This window comes from Nannospalax galili, unplaced genomic scaffold, assembly GCF_000622305.1.
Source record: "Nannospalax galili isolate Female #2095 unplaced genomic scaffold, S.galili_v1.0 scaffold123, whole genome shotgun sequence".
Lineage (NCBI taxonomy): Eukaryota > Metazoa > Chordata > Mammalia > Rodentia > Spalacidae > Nannospalax > Nannospalax galili.
In genome coordinates, this window is record NW_008350332.1 from 1,502,515 (window position 1) to 1,522,659 (window position 20,145).

Consider the following 20,145-nt stretch of genomic DNA (forward strand, 5'->3'; position numbering starts at 1 on the left):
CAAAAATAAAACTCACAAACAGTAAAAATCCATGAAGTTTCAACCTGAATGCATGCCCTAGCCTGCATTAATGGCCATAAGATCTCAAATCAATGATGCTGGTTTTGATTTCAAGTCCTTACACAGAACAGAATCCAGAGATTAAGGGCAAAAAGGCATGCATACAACTAAATTCTGAAATAAGCCTTCCTGCATTAAAACTGACAAACAGACCTTTATGTGATCAGTTTTACTGAATGTATGTTTACTAAGATTTTATTTAGTAAATAAATGTACGGTACAGGGATGTCTTCAATTTATATTGATATAATTTATGCCCTAAATAAAAAACAATGAACAATTCTCAGATTTGATAATTTTTGATGGGGAAATGTCTATTACACATTTGTAAATTGAAATACTTACCCAAGAGCAATGACACCCCAGTAAGAACATGAAGGAAAGAGACCCTGACGCTGGGGATGGACTTTGTGAGCCTTTAGGGAAAACAGTGTAGAGGCTCCCTGCAACATTCAGAACTACCACACATCTGGCAGGCCAGTGCTGGATACAGACCCAAAGAAAGCCATGCTTGAACAGAATGTTTAGTATTTTTAAGACAAGAAGTGATTTATTTAAAAAGTTATACATCAAAAATTTTCATTAAAAATTCCTGCATTTACTGTAGTACTTTTCATAATCGTTCTTACATGGAATCAACCTAAGTATTCAAGAATGGATGAATTTATAAAGAAAATGTGGTGTATACACACAATTGAGTACTATTCAGCTACACAAAGAATGGAATTCTGTCTGTAGGATAATATGGGTGAGGATAATGTGGATGAGGCCTGAGGACATCAAGCACAGTGACAGAAGCCAGAGGCACAGACAAACACTGCATTCTCTCAGTGATGCATGGAATCCAAAGCATTGATCTCACAGCATGAGTCAGACAGTAGCTACCAGAGGCTGGTGTGGGGCTGTGTGGGGGAAGGGAAGGATGGTGGGAGGGTCAAAGTCATAACTAGGAAGGCAGGTTGGCTTCTCATTATGTTGCACAGTGTGGTTATCTCAACTAGCAGCAGGGCGCACCTCAAAAAAGAAGACAGGATTCTGAATAACAAATGTTTGAGGAGATGGATATGGTCATCACTCTAAATTGATCATTACACTGGGTACAGAAGCATCACACCATGCTCAGACATAAGTGCAATCATGTCAAAAATAAAAACCAGGGAATATTTCTTTTATAAAGTAATATTTTAGGGGCTGGAGAGATGGTTCAGTGGTTAAGAGCATTGGCTGCTCTTGCAGAGGACCCAGGTTTGGTTCCCAGCACCCATATGGCAGCTAACTACCATCCATAACTCCAGTTCCAGGGGATCTGATGCCCTCTGCTGACCTCTGTGGGCACTGCATGACACAGGGGCACATGCACCCAATGTGGGCAGTACACTGATACACATAAAATAAAAATAATAAATTAAATATTTTAAAAGGTAATATTTTAGATGCAGTTTAATTTTTATTTATTTAGTTTTTTTGAGACAGTGTCTTACTACATGGCCCTGGTTGACCTAAAACTTGCTATGTAGACCAGGCTGGCCTTGAACTCACAAAGATCCACTTGCCATCTGCCTCTACCTGCTGAATGTTGGGTTTATAGGAATGTGCTACCATACCCAGTCAGTTTAATGCTTTAGTGTTCTTAACCTTTATTGTACTTAACCTTTATCTGAAGTAGACTTCTGTTAGCACAAATGACATCTGAATTATATATATTGGAAAGAATCCAGAAGAGATACTCAAACCAGATGGAGACAGTGCACAAGTACACATATACACACAGACACACACACACAGACACACAGACACACACACAGACACACACACAGACACACAGACACACACACACACACGCAAAAAAAAAAAAAAGAGAGAAGGATAAGAAACAAAGACTGAAGGTCAATATTTCTCATGAAAATAGAAACAAAATTCCTCAGGGCTGGAGAGATGGCTCAGTGGTTAAGAGCACTGACTGCTCTTGCAGAGGACCTGGGTTCAATTCCCAGTACTCGCATGTTGGCTACAAACCGTCCTTAACTCCAGTTCCAGGGGAATCTGAAATTGCATGACATGGGTATACTCACATACATACGTGCAGGCAATACACTTGTACATATAAAATAAAAATAATAAAATATTAAAAAAAGAGAAATGAAACAAAAATCCTCAGCAGAGTATTAGTGAGCAGAATTCAGCAACCATACACTGTGACCAAATGGATTCATCACAATAATATGGCCTAGTTCAATATTCAAAAGCCAACCATCTCAGGGCCCCTCGGACTACATGAAAGAAAGTCACACGTCTATCAAGTGATGCAAAAAATTATTTGACAAATTCAACCCCCACCGTGACAAAAATCCTCAGAAAATCAATACTACAACAGGGCCTTCTAAGTGCCATAAAAGGTTCTCCCCAAACCCTCAGCTTCCTTCACACATAATGAAGAAAGACGTATGCTGCCCCTCAGATCAGCCCCTCCACTGCCGTCCCACACAGGGCTGGACATTCTCAACAATTCAACAACCCCGGCCAAGGAAATGAAAAGTGCACAGGAAGGAAAGGAAGACACAAGTCTTATTTGAAGATGGCATGATGGTCTAATGGAAAATTCAAAGGAAGGTATAAAATCTAGAACAACAAAGCAAATCCAGTAAGGTCATAATACAGAACCAACATGTAAAACTCCCTGAGACTAGGGATGTAGTTGAGGCTGTAGAATGTTTGCCTCATCTGGGTTCAACCCAGAGACAGCAAAACCTGAGTGTGGCTGTGCACACCTGTAATCTCAGCATTTGAGAGGTGAGGCAGGAGGATCAGAAGTTTAAGGTCATCCTTGGCTACACTATGAGTTCCAGGCCAGTCGGGGATACATGAGATCCTGTCTTAAAACAAAACAAAACTGAACATTTAAAAAGATTTTTTTTTTTGAAATTTATGTATTTATTCCTCTGTGTGTGTATGTGTATGTGTATCTGTCTGTCTGTCTATGGGCACACATGTGTCATGATATACTATGTATTTATTCCCGTGTCCATGGGGGAGTTACACATTTCCACGATGTACATGTGGAGGGCAAAGGACAACTTGCAGGAGTTGGTTCTCTCCTTTCATCATGTGGTTTTGAGCAGGCCTTGGTGGAAAGTGCCTTTACCAGCTGAGCCATTTCATCATCTCCCTTGAACTTTCTACAAATAGGCAATAAGCAAAGAGGCACTAAAATTAAAGCTACAATGCCACTTAAAAAGCACCAAATATTGTTTTATAGATAAAAATTCTCAGATGAAAATGTAACAAAACATGAGCAGGGCCAGTATGGTGCAAGCTACGTAACACACTGGGAGAAACGAAAATCCATCTGAGAAACAGACGCACACTGCGATCACAACAGAAAGACTCGATGTGAGAAGCTGGTTGATTCTTCCCAAATTGATGTACAGGTTTAGTATAACTACTATAAAAAAATGTACCTAGCATGTGTGAGTCCCTTTGAACTTCAGTACTACATGTATAAAAAATACAGTACGTAGATTTATAAGGAAAGACAAAAGCTAGAATGATGATGACAAGAACAGATCTTGACTGTCAACTGGACAGGATTTGGAGATGCCATTCATATCTCTGAGCATATTTGGGAGAAACTTTCTGTGATTAGGTTGAGGCGGGAAGACCCACCCTAAATGTGGGTGATACCATTCCCATGGGCATTACTTTTGGACCAAATAAGAGAGCTGGGCAACAGCATCCAACTCTCTGCTTCCCGACTACAGATGCACTGTGACCAGCTTCCTCACTCTCCTGCTCCCACGCCTTCCCCTCCATGATGGACTGCACCCTCACACTGTGAGACAAAATAAACTCTTCCTCCTTAAGCTGCTTTTGTCAGGTGTTTTGTGGCATCAACAAGACAGATAGCTAATACAGGAAGAATCACTCCTCAGTCTGCAGGCTCCTAACACAGCAAGAATAATTTCGACCATATTGTATTTGTGGAGGGAGGGATCTATAAACCAGTGGAAAAGAATAAGAAACTCAGAAATAGCCTGAAAATATGGCCAAGACACTCCTCACAAACAACTGAATGGAATAAGATAGTTGTTTTAAGAAATGGTAGTAGAAAAGTAAAACAAAACCACAAACTGCTGGAATTAAATCATGCCTTACACAAACATTAACTAAAATGGAGTACACACACATAAAACACAAAACCATAAAACCTTAGGACAGAAAAGAAATCTTTAGGACTTAGTACTGGGAGAATAATTTTTAGAAATGATACTAAAAGCACTTTCCCCAAAATGAAAAATACATAACTTTAGTGTCACCAAAATTACAAACTACCCTCTACAAAAAGTCTTGTTTAGAAAATGAAATGACAAGTTTGAACTGGGAGAAAATATTTGCAAATCACTTCTCCAAAAAAGACCCATAATATGTTAAAAAAAAACAAAAACAAAAAAAAACAAAACTCAAAACTCAGTCGTGTGAAAACATTCTGTGGATAAAAACTATGACAAGGCCTGTAACTGAGGAAGAAAGGCATGCTAAACAGGGGTACACAAGATGCTATGTATACCTCCCCCAAGGTAAATCTAGCTAAGATCACACTGAGCAATCACTATACATCTATTAGTCTAGATAAAATTTTAAAAAATTAAAAATGTAGACCAGGACGAGGGAAACTAGATTGCGTGTATATTGCTGTTGGGAGTGTAAAATTGTTCAGCCACCCAGGAAAACATTCTGGCAGCTGCTATTTTTTGAAAAAAACAAAAAACTCCAAAGGCACAATTACTACACAACCTATTAGGTTGTGATAGGTTTTATATGGGAACCTCCCATATAAAAGCTTACATCTACCTGGCATGGTGCACACCTTTAATCCCAGCACTCGGGAGGCAGAGGCAGAGGCAGAGGGATCTCCATGAGTTCAAGGCCAGCCTGGTCTACATAGTGAGTTCCAGGCCAGCTGAGCCTATAGGGAGACCCTGTCTCAAAAAGACCAAAAAAGAAAAAAAGCTTACATCCATGTTAAAGTATTGTTCATAGGCATTATTTGAATTTTGAAGTTGGAAATATCAAAATATCTCACAAACACTCCATGGAATGCCCCTACTGAGCAGTTTACAGGAACAAACAATTGCTACACACAGCAGCTTGAATGGCCTCGAGGGCAGACTGTGATGTGGATGAACAGCAAGGTTTCACGATGTCCTCTCTAAAACACTGTCCAAATGACAAAACATAGAGGTATGGAGGGGCTGCTGTTTGCCGGGAGTTAGCCAGGCAGGTATGGAGGGGTGAGAGGGGGGTCTCTGAAGTACAAAGTTTGTTTCCTAACTGTGGTAGTGACTACATCAATTTGCACACATAATTAGGTGAGGGAAACGGACATAGCTTGCTTCCACACCAGTGTCCTGGCTATCATACTAAAGTGATACCCAGTGTGACCATTGGGGGGAACCTGGGTATGAGGCCTTATACATTTTTTGCAGCTTCCTGTGATTCTACAATGATTTCAAAATAAAAAGGGCTTTGGGGGAAAAAAAAGCTTTAAAAAAATCATCACATACCATTACAACCAAACTTCTCATTTTTCTCCCGTTTCTTTGTTACATTGAGTGTACCTCCAACATTCTGGTTTTGTTTTCCAAATACTGTACACAAAGGGTTGAATTTCTCTAGCTTTTCTTTTTAATTTTAAAATTTTTATTTATTATTAGTGTGTGCATGTGCGTGTGTGTATTCATTCAACAATGAACATGTGGAAGGTGTGGAAGGCCAAGGACAACTGACAGTTGGTTCTCTCCCTTTGGTAGGTTCTAGGGTATCCAGCTCCTGTGGTCAGGTCAGCAAATGCTTTTACTCACTGAGCCATCTTACTGGCCTAGTTTTTCTTACTTTGCAGCTATGAGATGGAAATACTTTAACATGTCTCCCTCAGTGTTTCTTGGAAAGAGCTGGTGGCATCTGACAATGGTTACTTGCCACCTGACAAGGGCTGCCAGCTCCACTGGCCCTAGCATGGGGATGCTTTTTCATCGTCCACAAACTACCTAGGAAAACCTGACCTCCGTAGCCAGGAACCAGAGCCTTTCTTTCTGCTAGAACATGCTGAAAAGTAAGAAATTTCTATTGGGCAAGTTTGAGATTATAGCAACACAATTCCCAGAGAATACTTACAAGAGAAATAGGAACATAGATTCTAATGTCAATTTAGCTAAAGCAAAGAGCAGAATTTTATCATACTCTAGTCTCCCACTTAAGAACAATTATGATAGTCAAGTATGTTATTATAAAAGTCGATTATGACAAAACCTAGATATCCAAAATGAAAAGTCTACAGAGTCGACAGACAATTTTATTCTTTGCACTATACTGTCTTCTCAACTCAGGTTCAGTCAGGAAAAAAAAAAGAAAAAAGAAACCTAGCAGAAAAGAGAAATTTCTTTAACTCAACAAGGTACTAATGTGAAGCTCAATTATTGCGTATCTGACAACCCACTTCACCATTACATAATATTTGGTCAGTATAAGACAATAATCTCTCCAAGGTCCCAGGGGTCCTGGGAATTCATTTAAGTCAGTCTCTGTCTCACATGATGCTGAGATGGAACCCAGGGTCTTACAAATGCTAGATAAGTGCTTTGTGCTGAGCCATTTCCCTGGCCCATTCTTTAATTTGTTATATTTTAAAACAGAGTCCTTGAATTGATAACGTTCCTGCCTAAGTCTCCAAAGTAACTGAGATCACAAGCCTGTTCCACCATGCCCAGGCCTCATATAAGTCTGGAAATCTGATGAAATTTTGGTAGAAAAATTAGATATAAAGCTGAAAGTTCTGAATTTGGAAAGCTTTCAAATACCAAAAAAGAATGGCTTAAGTTGGTTTAAAGTGACTGCACCCACAGCTGGGGGTGGGGTGATGGTACATGCCTTTAATCTAGCACTCAGGAGGCAGAGGCATGGGGATCTCTGTGAGTTGGAGGCCAGCCTGGTCTACATAGTGAGTTCTAGGTCAGCTGGGGGTATAGGGAGACCCTGTCTCAAAAAGACCCCCGCCCCCCCCCCAAAGTGACAGTACCCAACTGCACATGAATCTCTGTTTATTGAAAGTGAGGCTACCCAACTCTTAGGAGATGCTGTCATCAGAGAAAGGGCAGAGGCATGGACTCTCCAGGGGAGTCACCACCCCCGCCTTTCTACCCATCCACCCTCCCTGCATTGCTGATGGGGCTTGGATTAGATTGTTCTTTCTGAATTACACAGAAATTAATATTCACTTGGGGCCATTTCCTTTTATGTGCACATGTGTGCGAGTGCATGAGTGTGTATGCGTGCATGTTCATTCATATGCATGCACAAGCTTGTGGAGGCCTTCCTCAAGTGCCTTCCTCAATTGCTCTCCACCTTAGCTTCTGAGACAATACCTCTCACTGAAGCTGGAACTCACCAATTTGGCTAGCCTAGCTGTCCGGAGTCCCCGGGCTCCTCCTGTCTCCACCTCCCAGAGTTCCACAAGTGTGCTGGGGATGGAACTCAGGTTCTTTCACTTGTTTTAATTAAGCACTTTACTAATTGGGCCATCTCAGCTTCAGAAGTACTTTCTAAAATGCTAGTTTCTCCAAAGGGTGTTCAGTTACTGAACCCAATGAACAACAGTCCCCCTTGGTATTATCATCTAAAAGCATGGATTTTTCCCTCTAAGCTTTGATGATATGGGAAATTATTATTATTATTTTGACCATTTGTCACTGTTTTTTTTTTTTTTTTTTTTTTTTGGTATTTTTTTAGGCAGGGTTTACCTGTAGCCCCCAACTGGCCTGGAACTCAATATGTTGACAATGCTGGCCCCAAACTCACAGAGATCCACCTGCCTCTGCCTTCCAAGTGCTGAGATTAAAGGTATGTGCCACCATGCCCAGTGTCACTGATGTTTTAGCCCCAAAGTTCCTTTCCTTCTTGGCAACTCATGTTCATGATAAAACCTCAGTATTAAAATGGCAACACACCTGGGGTCTCCTATGTGAAAAGTACGTGAAAACTACTGCTATAAAACCTAGTGAATCTGGTCAGCAACCCTGATGTTGATTTCCAAGCTCATTCTACAAATCACATTGAAGAGGGCTCTTGTGCAAACGGCACTGGAAAGTTGATTTTGAAAAACAGCCACATACTGTGGGTTTGTGTGTATGAATTTTAGGGACAATTCACAAACAAAATAAATAAAGGACAGGAGTGGGCTAGAGATGCAACTGAGTGGGTAGAATGCTTGTCCCCAAAGCACAAGGTCCTAGGTCATGTCCCCAATACCGCATAAAGTGTACATGGTGGTGCACCCATATAATCCCAGAATTGGGGAGGTAGAGGCAGGAGGATCAGAAATTCAGGCTACCCTAAGCTACACAGAGAGAGCCAGAGTGGCTTGAATACACAAAACCCTGTCTCAGAAAACAAAAACCCCAAAGAACCAAAACCAGTGATTTTCCTAATTAACTTTAAAATTGACCCTTGAAGTTTTGTTTATTACCAAACACTCAACAAAGAAACACTGCAACATCCCAGAAGGTGGTATCTGTGTCTTACATATTTTCATCCTTGTTGGAGAAACTTATTTCAGGGAAAAAAAAATTATTTGGCTCAGGGGAGGAAAAAAGAAAGCTAGTATCTTGCAGCTGAGCCCCTAATGTCTCCAGATGGTCAGTGCTATAACAGAACACCCCTCTATTCTTTTATTGTGACCCTGAGGTCACAAATTATCTCTGAGATGTAGGAGTTGTTGGCGTTTCTGAACAGTCAGGTTTTGTTCAGCCTCATCTGTCTCATTTGTCTCGGGCCAGCCCTCAGCAATGATGGGGGCAACGCTGGCTCCGAATGCGGCCTAAGAAACCAACGTCTCTGTTTTATGCCTCTCTAGTCTTCTCAAAAGAGCAAGTCTGAGGTTTAAATTGTCGCAGGCACTGGTGGACAACATCTCAACAGCGTCCCTATCCTTTAAGTGGGATGGAAAAATTTGAAACAACAATTAAAACTTTTTATCAAGAATTTGAGGAAAAAAAGGAAAGAACTTATCATTTCAATTTGCTATGTTCAAATACAAATATTCACACCTTTCTTTGTGCAAAAAGAAAAAGAATCTTTTCCATTATGATAATGAAATTGCCTTGAACCGTCATAGAAAATAGTACACAAAATAATGTAATATACTAAATAAGGTAATAAGATTAATTCCCTTCCTGCTGTCACTGGATTCATGCTAACTGTCTCTCTCCAGCTTGACATCAATTAATGATTTTAATTCCAGACTCTGTCACAGTGCCCTCCACCCCTTTCTCTAATTAAAATGGATGATGCGTGATGGGGATAAAGCACACAAGACTTCTGTTCTTGTAACATTTCTATTCATTAGTATTTGTGCTTTTACAATAAATGGCTTTTAGCACTAATTGCAGTTGAGTAACATGAAGAGAACATTTTTGTGACTGAGTATAGTCTTTATTTATCCCGAGGATGCACAAGAAATCACCAGCTTGGAAAAATCCACGGTGTGCTGAGATCTCTCAGTTATGTACAAAATGCCCCTACTTCCCAAAGCAGAAGGCTTCAATACATGGAATGGCCAGCGTGGGTAGGTGGGATGTAGGGTTTGAACCTGTGGCCCAGTGCATGCTGGGTGAGTGCTCTATCATTGAGCTACCCCAGCTCAGTTTTTACCTTTTCTTTTGAGGGTCTCGATAAATTGCCCAAGCTGGCTTTGAACTCACTCTGTAGCCTAAGCAAGTCTTTAACTATTGATCCTCTTGCTCAGTTTTCCGAGTAGATGGCATTACAAACCTGGGCTACTAGGTTGTCTCCATGGTGCAATTTTTAAAAAAAGACTTCAAGAGCTGGGCATAGTGGCACATGCCTTTAATCTCAGCACTCAAGAAGGAGAGGCTGGTGGATCTCTGTGAGTTTGAGGCCAGCCTGATCTACAGAGTGAGTGAGTCTAGGCGAGTTGGCTACTGGGAAACCCTGTCTCAAAAAGACCAAAAAAAAAAAAGGCTTCAAGAAATAGATATTGGCCTTAAATTAATGAAATAGTTATTTCTTTCAGTGCTAGGAATTGAACTTGAGGTTTCATTCATGCTAAGCACATAGTCTACCACTGGAACTCACCTTAAATTCACAGAGATCTGATTGCCTCTGCCTTCACAGTGCTGGGATAAAAGGACACCTAGCCTATGCCAATATTTTAATGTTAACACATCTTAATCTCTTCTATCTTAAAAAGGTAAGTGATCTTTGGGAAACTAAACATTACAATAATAAAATGCTTTATACTATTAAATATACTAGATATACTATTTACATATGTAACATAATGTAAAACAACCTCTCTTTTACATTGACTAATAAAATACCAGAATACTTCACTAACCCAAACACCCCTCCACTCACACCCCACTAACTTGCCACCCCCCACTCACTCACCCCCCACTCACATCCCCACTCATTCACACCCCCAGTAACCCCCACTCACACCCCATTCACTCTCACCCCACTCACACCCCACTTACCCACCTCCCCACTCACCTGCACCCCACTCACACCCCCACCCACTCATGCCCCATTCACATCCCCACTCAGTCACACCCCCAGTAACCCCCCACTCACACCCCATTCACTCTCATCCAACTCACTCACACCCCACTTACCTACCTCCCCACTCACTTGCATCCCACTCACACCCCATTCACATGCCCACTCATTCACACCCCCAGTAACCCCCCCACACACCCCATTCACTCTCACCCCACTCACCCCAGCAGCTTTCGTTTGCATGATAATGGGTAGGTGGCCAAGAACAAAGAATGACTATCTTCAGCAAAGTAAACACTTATCACTTTCTTAACTGAGGCTACAAGGTCTAGCAACAGTCCAAATTAATTACATTCAGCAGATACCACAAATTGTTGGTAAAATTAGGAAGTCAGCCTGGAAATGGACGAATGGGAACTGAATGCCAAAATGCCATGAAAAATTGCAGAACTACATTTTAACAAGCAATCCCCTTAAAAGCATGCTAGCTCAAGTTTAGCATTAAAAATACAAGGTTCAGGGGTTGGTTGGAATATGCTTGCCACTCAGTACCCATGTAAAAGCCTAGTGTGGTGGTGCATGTGTGTCTGTAACCCCTGCACTAGGGTCCTGGATACAAGTGGCTCCCTGGTGCGCCATCTAGCTGAACCTGTGCGTTCCAAGCTCAGTGAGAGATCCTGTCTCAAAACATAAGTTTGAGAGCAACTGAGGAAGACAAGGGAAGTGGGCTTCTAGCCTCTATGTGCACATGCACACAAATGCAGCCTCACCTGCATGATGTGCACAAATTTAGAAAGGTGACTATAACATCGAATAATGGCATGTCAAGTCATACATTTTGTTGGTAGATTTGTGAATATTGCTCATATACTGTGAGGATTTCATAAGAAAAACTCCTTAGCTCTTTCCTGTCTCCATTACAGGCATTTGGAATTCTGGGAAATACTTTCAAACACAACTTATTATGTCCATAGAGACAAAGGTATTGTGATCACTATCATTGCTGTGTAACTAAAATGCAAGCCTTTTGGGGCTGGGGAAATATATGCGGAACCCTAGCATGGGAGGACATTTGTTCTCACTCCTAACTTGGTGATTTACAATGCACAGCAGCATAAATGGGGGCTGGGGATGTGGCTCAGTTGGTAAAGTGCTCATCTAGAGTGCATGAAGCCCTGTGTTTGATCCCCAGCACCAAACAGGGTATGTATGGTGCCATATGTCTGTAATCCTGGAACTCAGGCGGTACAAACAACAGGATCAGAAATTCAGTCATCCTCAGCTATACAGGGAGTTCAAGGCCAACCCAGAATACATGAAACCCCCATGTAAAAAAATGCATGAATTAGTTTAACCAAGTGTTGTACATGGAATCCTTTTTTCTGCTGCTCAGCATGGAAGCCCTGCTATTTAGAGGCTACCATTTAAACATTTGTGTTGATGTCACTGTAGCAGAACTACAAGAGAAAGTCAAAACTGCACTTCTGATGTTTGGTCAATGGAGAAAACCACCACTGGATCCTAAGAGATGCCAAGAAGACCTGAGGTATTCACAACATTTTATGAACATGTTCTGGTTTGAATTTGGATGCTAAGTCTTTCAGGAGGAGGAAAGAGGCAAACAGGTGTGCTATTCCTACACGTCTGAAAAGAAAGCCAGGATGAGTGACCATTGGCTGCCCTGCTGAGAGGGTCAGCCTATGGCAGTGGGAGCACTGTGCCTACAAAAGCTCCTTGGTCTAGGGCTCAAAATAGGAGGTCACCAGGACCCGGCTAATGTCACTTCGGCATCGCTCTGGACACGCTTCTCCTTAGGATGACCTTGTCATTCACTCAAACTCAGAAAAGGTGGCTGGAAGAAAGATCCACACATCATCATCCTCATCCTGAGCAACTCTGTGGGTGATGGGGAGGAGGAGACATGTGCAAGAACGAAGCCCAAGTTAATTGGGGGAGCAGGATCAAAGAACTAAGCTACCAGAATAAATCAGCATTTTAGGGCAAATATTCAAAAATTATGGACATATTTCTTTCAATTTCTCTATTTCTTGAGTAATGGGCTTCACACGTGTGTACGTGTGTGTGTGTGTGTGTGTGTGTGTGTGTGTGTGTGTGAACAAGAAAACATTTTGGTTTGGGGACATGTCATAATTCATACCTAAGGAATGTAAAGTCTTCCAAACTTTCTGGAACTCAAACAGTTACAGTGGAAAATGTTATTGAAGGAATGCTTTAATACTAATCAGCAGTCAGGGAAAGACTGTGAGGAGAATGCTCCTTTTCTAGCTTGTACTCTTTTCCAGAGGAAAAGCCTGCATTCTCAGAGCAGCCTTTCCAGTGTCAGAGATAGAAGTGAAAGAAGATGGGCAAGCAAAGACTGAACACCCATCACTAGCACCAATATGCAGAATGACTTAGCACCCATCACTAGCACCAAGCATGCAGTGTGACTTAGTGTCCATCATAATCACCAAGCATGCAGTGTGACTTAGCACCCACCACTAGCGCCAAGCATGCAGTGTGACTCAGTGTCCATCATAATCACCAAGCATGCAGTGTGACTTAGCACCCATCACTAGCGCCAAGCATGCAGTGTGATTTAATGCCCACCATAAGCACCAACTATGCAGTGTGACTTAGCACCCAAAACAAGCACCAAGCATGCAGTGTGACTTAGCACCCAAAACAAGCACCAAGCATGCAGTGTGACTTAGCACCCAAAACAAGCACCAAGCATGCAGTGTGACTTAGCACCCTATCACAAGCATCAAACACTCAGTATACTGCCATCAGCCTCAGTGATTACTCATACAATCCAGGAGTTTACATAAAACACATGTTTTGTATATTTTGTATTAAATTTTTGTGTATTTCATACATAACATCTTAATCATTTTTCACCCCCTTCTCCATTGGTACCCTTCCGTACGCCCCCCAACTGGACATCACACATTCTGTCATTTATGGTATGGCCTATCAAGTCAAGTTAGTGTCCCCTGATGTCTCTCAGTGCTAATTCATCCACTGGGGTCTAGTCAGCCTATCTAGAGTCTCTCCCTTAAAGATCAGCTCTTCCTCACCAGCAGTAATCAGCTGCCAACACTTCTTCAACTAAGATTAAGGCTTGCTGCCCATTTCCTCAGTTCTATGCTGGTTTTTTTCTGCTTGAGTTTGTATGGGTCCTGTGCATGCTGACACCATTGCTGTAGGTTCATATGAACAGAGTCCTAGGAGCTTGTAGACTCTATTTCCATATGGTCACACACCTCCTCACATAAAACATACTTATAAAAATTATTAAAATACAAAGAACCATAATTAGCTTAAATTATGAGGTAAATTGATTTTTTAATGGGCCAATCACTTGTTCTTTCACCCTCAAAGATTTTCATTCTAGGTCCATGTACACTGTAAATTCAGTATAACCAACTGAGTTCCCAGAGCATTGCATCATTAGAGTTAGAGACTGAGATTAAAAGCCAAACCAAGATGCCTTGGGCAAATTAATAATACAAGTGAAGTCATTATGTAAAACTTGTTGTTTGGCTAGACACATTTGACTGTGTTTTATGAAAGTATTTTAGAAATGTTGACAGAATCATGCATGGAAGTACAGAAGTCACCTTAAGCTGCAAACAGGACTATTTAGAATAAGAAAAATGTAGTGGTTTAAAGAACCTATCCCCTTTGGCAGATTTCAAGAGATGGACGTAGAATGCATCTTTCTGTCACTCTGGCTGCTCTAAGTGACTTGCATGCCTGTGGAAGACTTGAGCTCTGACGCTGACCTAGCATGCTTTACATTTAGGAGAAAGAAACTCTTTTTAGCATGAAAGTGGGAGGAAAAGTATTAAGGAAGAGGAAGGAGACAGAGGGAGAGGGTACAAGAGGCTATCAGGAGATGACACTGATCAAAATCCGTTACATGCACACATGGTAGCGACATACTAAAACCCACTATTCTACATAATACACACGAATAGAAAACAAGATGCTCTGCTAGGACAGACATGTATAGTTCTGAGCAATAAAATGCCAGACTGCACAACTAAGGTACACTGTGTGTCCTGACCTAACAATAGTTACTTATGAAATCCTGCAATTGGTAAAAATTAAAGGAAGACCTAAGAGGGAGGGCATAATGAAGTAGAAACAAAAACTAGGGACTGGCCGGGCATGGTGGTGCCCGCCTTTAATCCCAGCACTTGTGAGGAAGAGGCAGGTGGATCTCTGAGTTCCAGATCAGCCAGGGCTACATGGTAAGACCCTATCTCAAAAAAATAAAATTAAATTAAATTGATGGGATGTTCTGTGTGACACACACACACACACACACACACACACACAAATCAACACATTTTAAAAAATGTATTATATTTGAGGAGGAAACATGGAAATTTACGTCATGTTAATTAGTAGAGGTGATAAACATTACCACTGAAATCTACCCGATGACTTTATAGACATACACAGGCGCCAAGGATCCAAGTGCAACTGATTATGACTAGTAATAATCAGATACATACAGATTAGAGATGCATTTGCCAACAGCTCTGTGTTAGTAGCAAAAACAATGAGTCTTTCTGCAAGGAACAATATATTCTAAAATGGAGATCTTTTTAGGGGATTGGAAACTCATTCAATTTTATATCTTCCAGGGCTTATACTGAGTTCAGTATTGTATGGCTGTATTAATTCAACTGTGAACCTAGAAACTTACAGCCCACTTGCTCTGGAGTGTGTTACTGAATATGTTAAAGCTGTAATGAAATGCTTCTTCTAATCATGTAGTTATTAAAAATTTTTTTAAAAATTTAAAAATTAAAAACCCCCCACAAATCCTTAATATCAAAGAAAAGTATTTCAGATTTTACTGTTTACCCTTTCCATGCACATTGACCATTAAATACTTATTTTTCAGTTAAAAAAATTAAATTAAATTAAAAAATTGGGGACTAAGGGTATAGCTCAATGGTTGGACTGCTTACCTAGCATGTGTGAGCCCCTGGGCTCCATCCTTAGCATTAAGAAGATAAATACATTAATTAAAAAGTAAATTAAAAAATATTGAGGAAAAAAGGCAGCAGAATAAACCCAGATCACATTTAAATACTGAAGCCTGACAATTTCCCCATGTCTGTGTTTCATACCCTAGAAAGCTACAGAGAACAGAATGACCACTCCAGTCAAAACAAACAAACAAACAAGCAAATGAAAAACAGGAGAAAAATAAAACTCCTCAAAGGTTTTAGAAATAGAAACAAAGATCCAAACACTAATCTGTTTGAAGGAAACTGGTGCACAGCTCAGTGCAAGGGGTGTGCTTGGCATGTGAGGCTCGGGGGCAATCCCTGGCACTTCAAAACCAAACCAAACCAGAAAACGTTTCAAACTATGGAGTTTTTTGTTTTTTTTTCCACTCATTTCTAAGTATAAGATACCCCATCTAAAAAACACTGTACTTGACCTCAAAGGTGCTGTATAAGCTATGGACAAAATTTAACTATATGAGGAAACTGAAACCCATTCCAAAAGCACAACAGACACAGAGCACCTGGCTGCTCTTCAGAAAAGTAAGTGCCAGGAAAAGGCTTGCTGGGCATGTGCAGACCCAGGTACAAGCATGCAATGCCCACTCATCCTGTGATGTTCATGAGGAAAAAAAATCTGTTCACAAGAAAACAATCTAACTGCTTATATGAAAAGGATTCAAGGGGCTGCTTAGAGGAACTCTTTGGGTTGATTCAGCTGGTCTCCGGGTTTTCCACATGGAGTACTTCATCCATAGGTAACAGTCCTTCTGGAAAACTCCATGGAAAGAAGACCCTGGGAACGGAGGGGGAGGCAATAAAAGAAAGAGAGGAAAGGAATGTATGGGCATGAAAGCAGAGGGGAGACTGTGGGGAAGAGGGAGGGGGCCAGTAAAAGGGACGAACTGGGATGGGGGGGGAACAGGGGACGGGGGGGGGCAGACAGAAAAGCACAAGCAATGCCAGAAAAAACTCATAGCTGTGTGTGCTCACAGGAAACTACAAAATATTTACAAAGTCGGCCCCGCCCTCACCTCCCTCCTTCTCTGAGCCTGCATGCCCCACAGGCCTCTCTCCACTACCCGCAAGCCTCTCGCAAGGGTAAGTAGATCGCGCCCTCTGTGCCTTGACTCCCCCAGCCTCACTCGCCCTCTCATCACCCCGGCCCGTCTCTCCTCCTAGCCTGGGTCCTGACCCATTCCATTTCTTGGTGCCTGGGACACCTGGGGAACCACCACTGCTTCCTGATCCTTTGCATCCAGACCAGCCCAATTCTTTCTCCTGTCCCCAGGAGCACTCTGGGCCTGGCCCCACCCTCACCTCCCCTCTACTTCCTTGGGCCTGCACAACCCGCCAGCCTCTTTCCTGGCTGACCTTTCCTCTTCCTGATCCTTTGCATTCAGACCAACCCAGCTCCTTAGCGCAGTCCCCAGGAGCCCTTGGGGCCAATTCCTGCCCCCATCTTCCTTTGACTCTCTGGGTGTCACGGCCACCAGCTGCCCTAGACCAGCATCTTTCCTGAGCCTGGCTCCCAGGCCAGTCCAACCTCCAAATTCCTGAGGCCAAAATCTTTCCTGGAGGGATCCAGACCTTAGGAAAAAGCCTGAGAGCATCTGATCCTCATCTGACTTGGGCCTCTGTGGGAACTCCTGAAGACAAAAGCAATCTGGCCACTCCAATACAAAATCAAAAGAGACGAACTAGCTTTTCATGCCAAAAAAGTAACCACAAAGACATATAAAGTTCACAAAAAGAAGCAGACCTAAACTTAAGGCTTGAATCTCACACAAGAATCAGAAACTATAAAAGAAATTCACATGTCAGAATCAGAGAAAAAATAATAACATGAAAAGCCAAAATAACATATGCCTACCAAATACCAATAGTCCTCTAGGAGTCAATGAGAACTCCTTAGAGATAATACAGGACATGGAACTCAAAAGAACAATTATAAACACGATAAAAGAATTCAATGAATTTAAAGAACACACAAAGAAATCAAAGAACTGAAGGAAGATAGGGATAACCTTCTGAATGAATTCAGAAAAGACCTAGAAATATTGAAGACTACTCAGGCTGAACTGAATAAATGAAACACTCAGTAAGCCAATTAAGAAATGACAGGAAAAAGCCTCACTAATAGGATGAATGAAATGGAAAACAGAGTATCAAAACTGGAAGATAAAGTGGACGAACTAGACCTCTCAAGCAAAGATGAAAATTTAAGAAAACACAAGAATGTAATATGAAGGAATTGTGTGACACCATAAAAAGACCAAACTTACAAATCATAGGCTACAGGAAGGAGAAGAATCCCAAGATAATGGTATGGACCAGATCTTCAACAGAATCGTGGAAGAAAATTTCCCAAAATTAAAGAAAGACATGCCCATACAAATACAAGAAGCATATAGAACACCAAACAGACAGGACCAGAAAAGAAACTCTCCATGGCACATCATAGTAAAAACACTAAACGTACAAAACAAAGACACAATACTGAAAGCTGCAAAAGAGAAACAACAAGTCACATATAAAGGAAAACCCATTAGGATCACAGCTGACTTTTCAGTGCAAACTATGAAAGCCAGAAGAGCCTGAACCAAAGTATTCCCAGTTTTAAATGATCACAGATGCCAACCCAGATTACTATACCCAGCCAAAACGTCTATTATAGTTGAAGGGGAAAGAAAAATCTTCCATGACATAAATAGGCTGAAGGAATCCATGTCCACAAAACCAGCCCTTCAGAGAGTTCTGGGAGCAATACAAAGAGCTGAAGAAATAATGACTATACCCAAGGGGTTGCAGAAAGAAATTCAATGAAGGCAGAACTGTGGAAAAGTACAGCTATATTAAGAATGTAAACAGAAATAAAAATGACAGGATTCAATACTTATCTTTCATTAATAACTTTAAATACTAATGAACTGAACTCCCCAGTCAAAAGACACAGACTGGGTGAATGGATTAAGAAACAAAACCCACCTTTTTGTTGTCTGCAAGAAACTCATCTCACTTTCAAGGACAGACACTATCTTAAAGTGAAAGGATGGAAAAAATATACCAAGCAAATGGTACTAAGAAAAAAGCAGGCATTGCAGTTCTAATATCTGACAAAATAGACTTTAATCAGAAGAGATAAAGAGGGCACTTTATTCTGATCAATGGAACAATTAATCAAGAAAATATTACAACTATACATTCACCAAACTTTGGTGTACCCAACTTCATAAAAACAATACTACAGGACTTTAAGACCCAGATGAATCCCAACTCATTAATAGTAGGGGACTTCAATACCCCACTGTCTTAGTTTGTTCTTCACTGCTGTGACAAAATACTCTGACCACTAGCAACTTGGGGAGGAAAGGGTTTATTCAGCTTACAACTCCCAGGTCGCAGTTCATCAGGGAGCCCAAGGTAGGAACTCAGGACAGCAACCTGGAAGCAGGAGCTGGAACACAGGCCATGGAGGAACGCTGCTTACTGGCTTGCTCCCCTGGCCACTGTTCAGCCTGCTTTCTTATACAACATAGACCCATCTGCCCAGGGGTGGCACCACCCACAGGGGACTGGGCCCGCCCACATCACTCAAGAAGGTGCCCCATGGGCATGGCCACAGGCCAATCCAATAGAGGTAATTCCCCAACTGAGGCTCCCTCAACCCAGGTGTGTGAAGTTGACACTAAAGCTGTGCAGCACAATTGACCCCTTGTCAACTTGACACACAAACATCACTATTAAACCATAACTTTCCAATTTCTGTCCCCAAGATATGATGTTAATATCACAACATAAGACAGTAAAACCTTAAAAACCCCCACAGTCCTTAAAAAATCCAAACACTTAAAAAATCCAAACACTTAAAAGTTCATAGTCTCTTTTAAAAGTCTCTTAACTGTGGGCTTCTGTGAAATCCAAAACAAGTACTGTCTTATTTCAAAGGGAAGAATCGGGCACACCTAAGCAAAACCAAAGTCCAGAAAATTAGCTCGAGGCTGGACATCTGGGATTCACTCACGATCTTCTGGGCTCCAAAGGGTACTGGCAGCTCCACTGCTCTGACTCTGCAGTCCACAGCACACTCAGTTTGTCTCACAGACCCAGGCCAGCTCCATTACACATTTACTGTTGTCCTTGGTGGTCGTCCCATGGTTCTGCCATTTCCAAAAAGCTGGGGTCTCCACTGAAACTGAGGCTATGCCTTCACTAATGGCCTCTTCTTGCCTCTTGGGGTGCAAAGCCTCAGATTCTGATTCTCTCCATGATCCCTTCCATCCTGAGGTCTTCGCTGCAACTGAAGCTGCACTTTCACCTATGGCTTTTCCTGGCCTCTCAGAGTGCCAAGCCTCAGCTGCTCTCTGTGACCCCTTCACACTTTCAACACCAGAACCATGCAGGAGACTCTTACACATTACCAAGTCCTGCTTCCAGCTTGAAATAGAGGTGCAGGTTCCCTCTGTGTGCTGACCCTGAGGAAATA

General features: G+C 41.6%; 1 protein-coding gene across 11 annotated transcripts in view; it reads right to left on the reverse strand.

The window, feature by feature from the left end:
- Pard3 (par-3 family cell polarity regulator) overlaps positions 1 to 20,145 on the reverse strand; it is a gene marked incomplete at its 5' end in the record, with an annotated part of 355,877 nt that overhangs the window by 148,053 nt on the left and 187,679 nt on the right.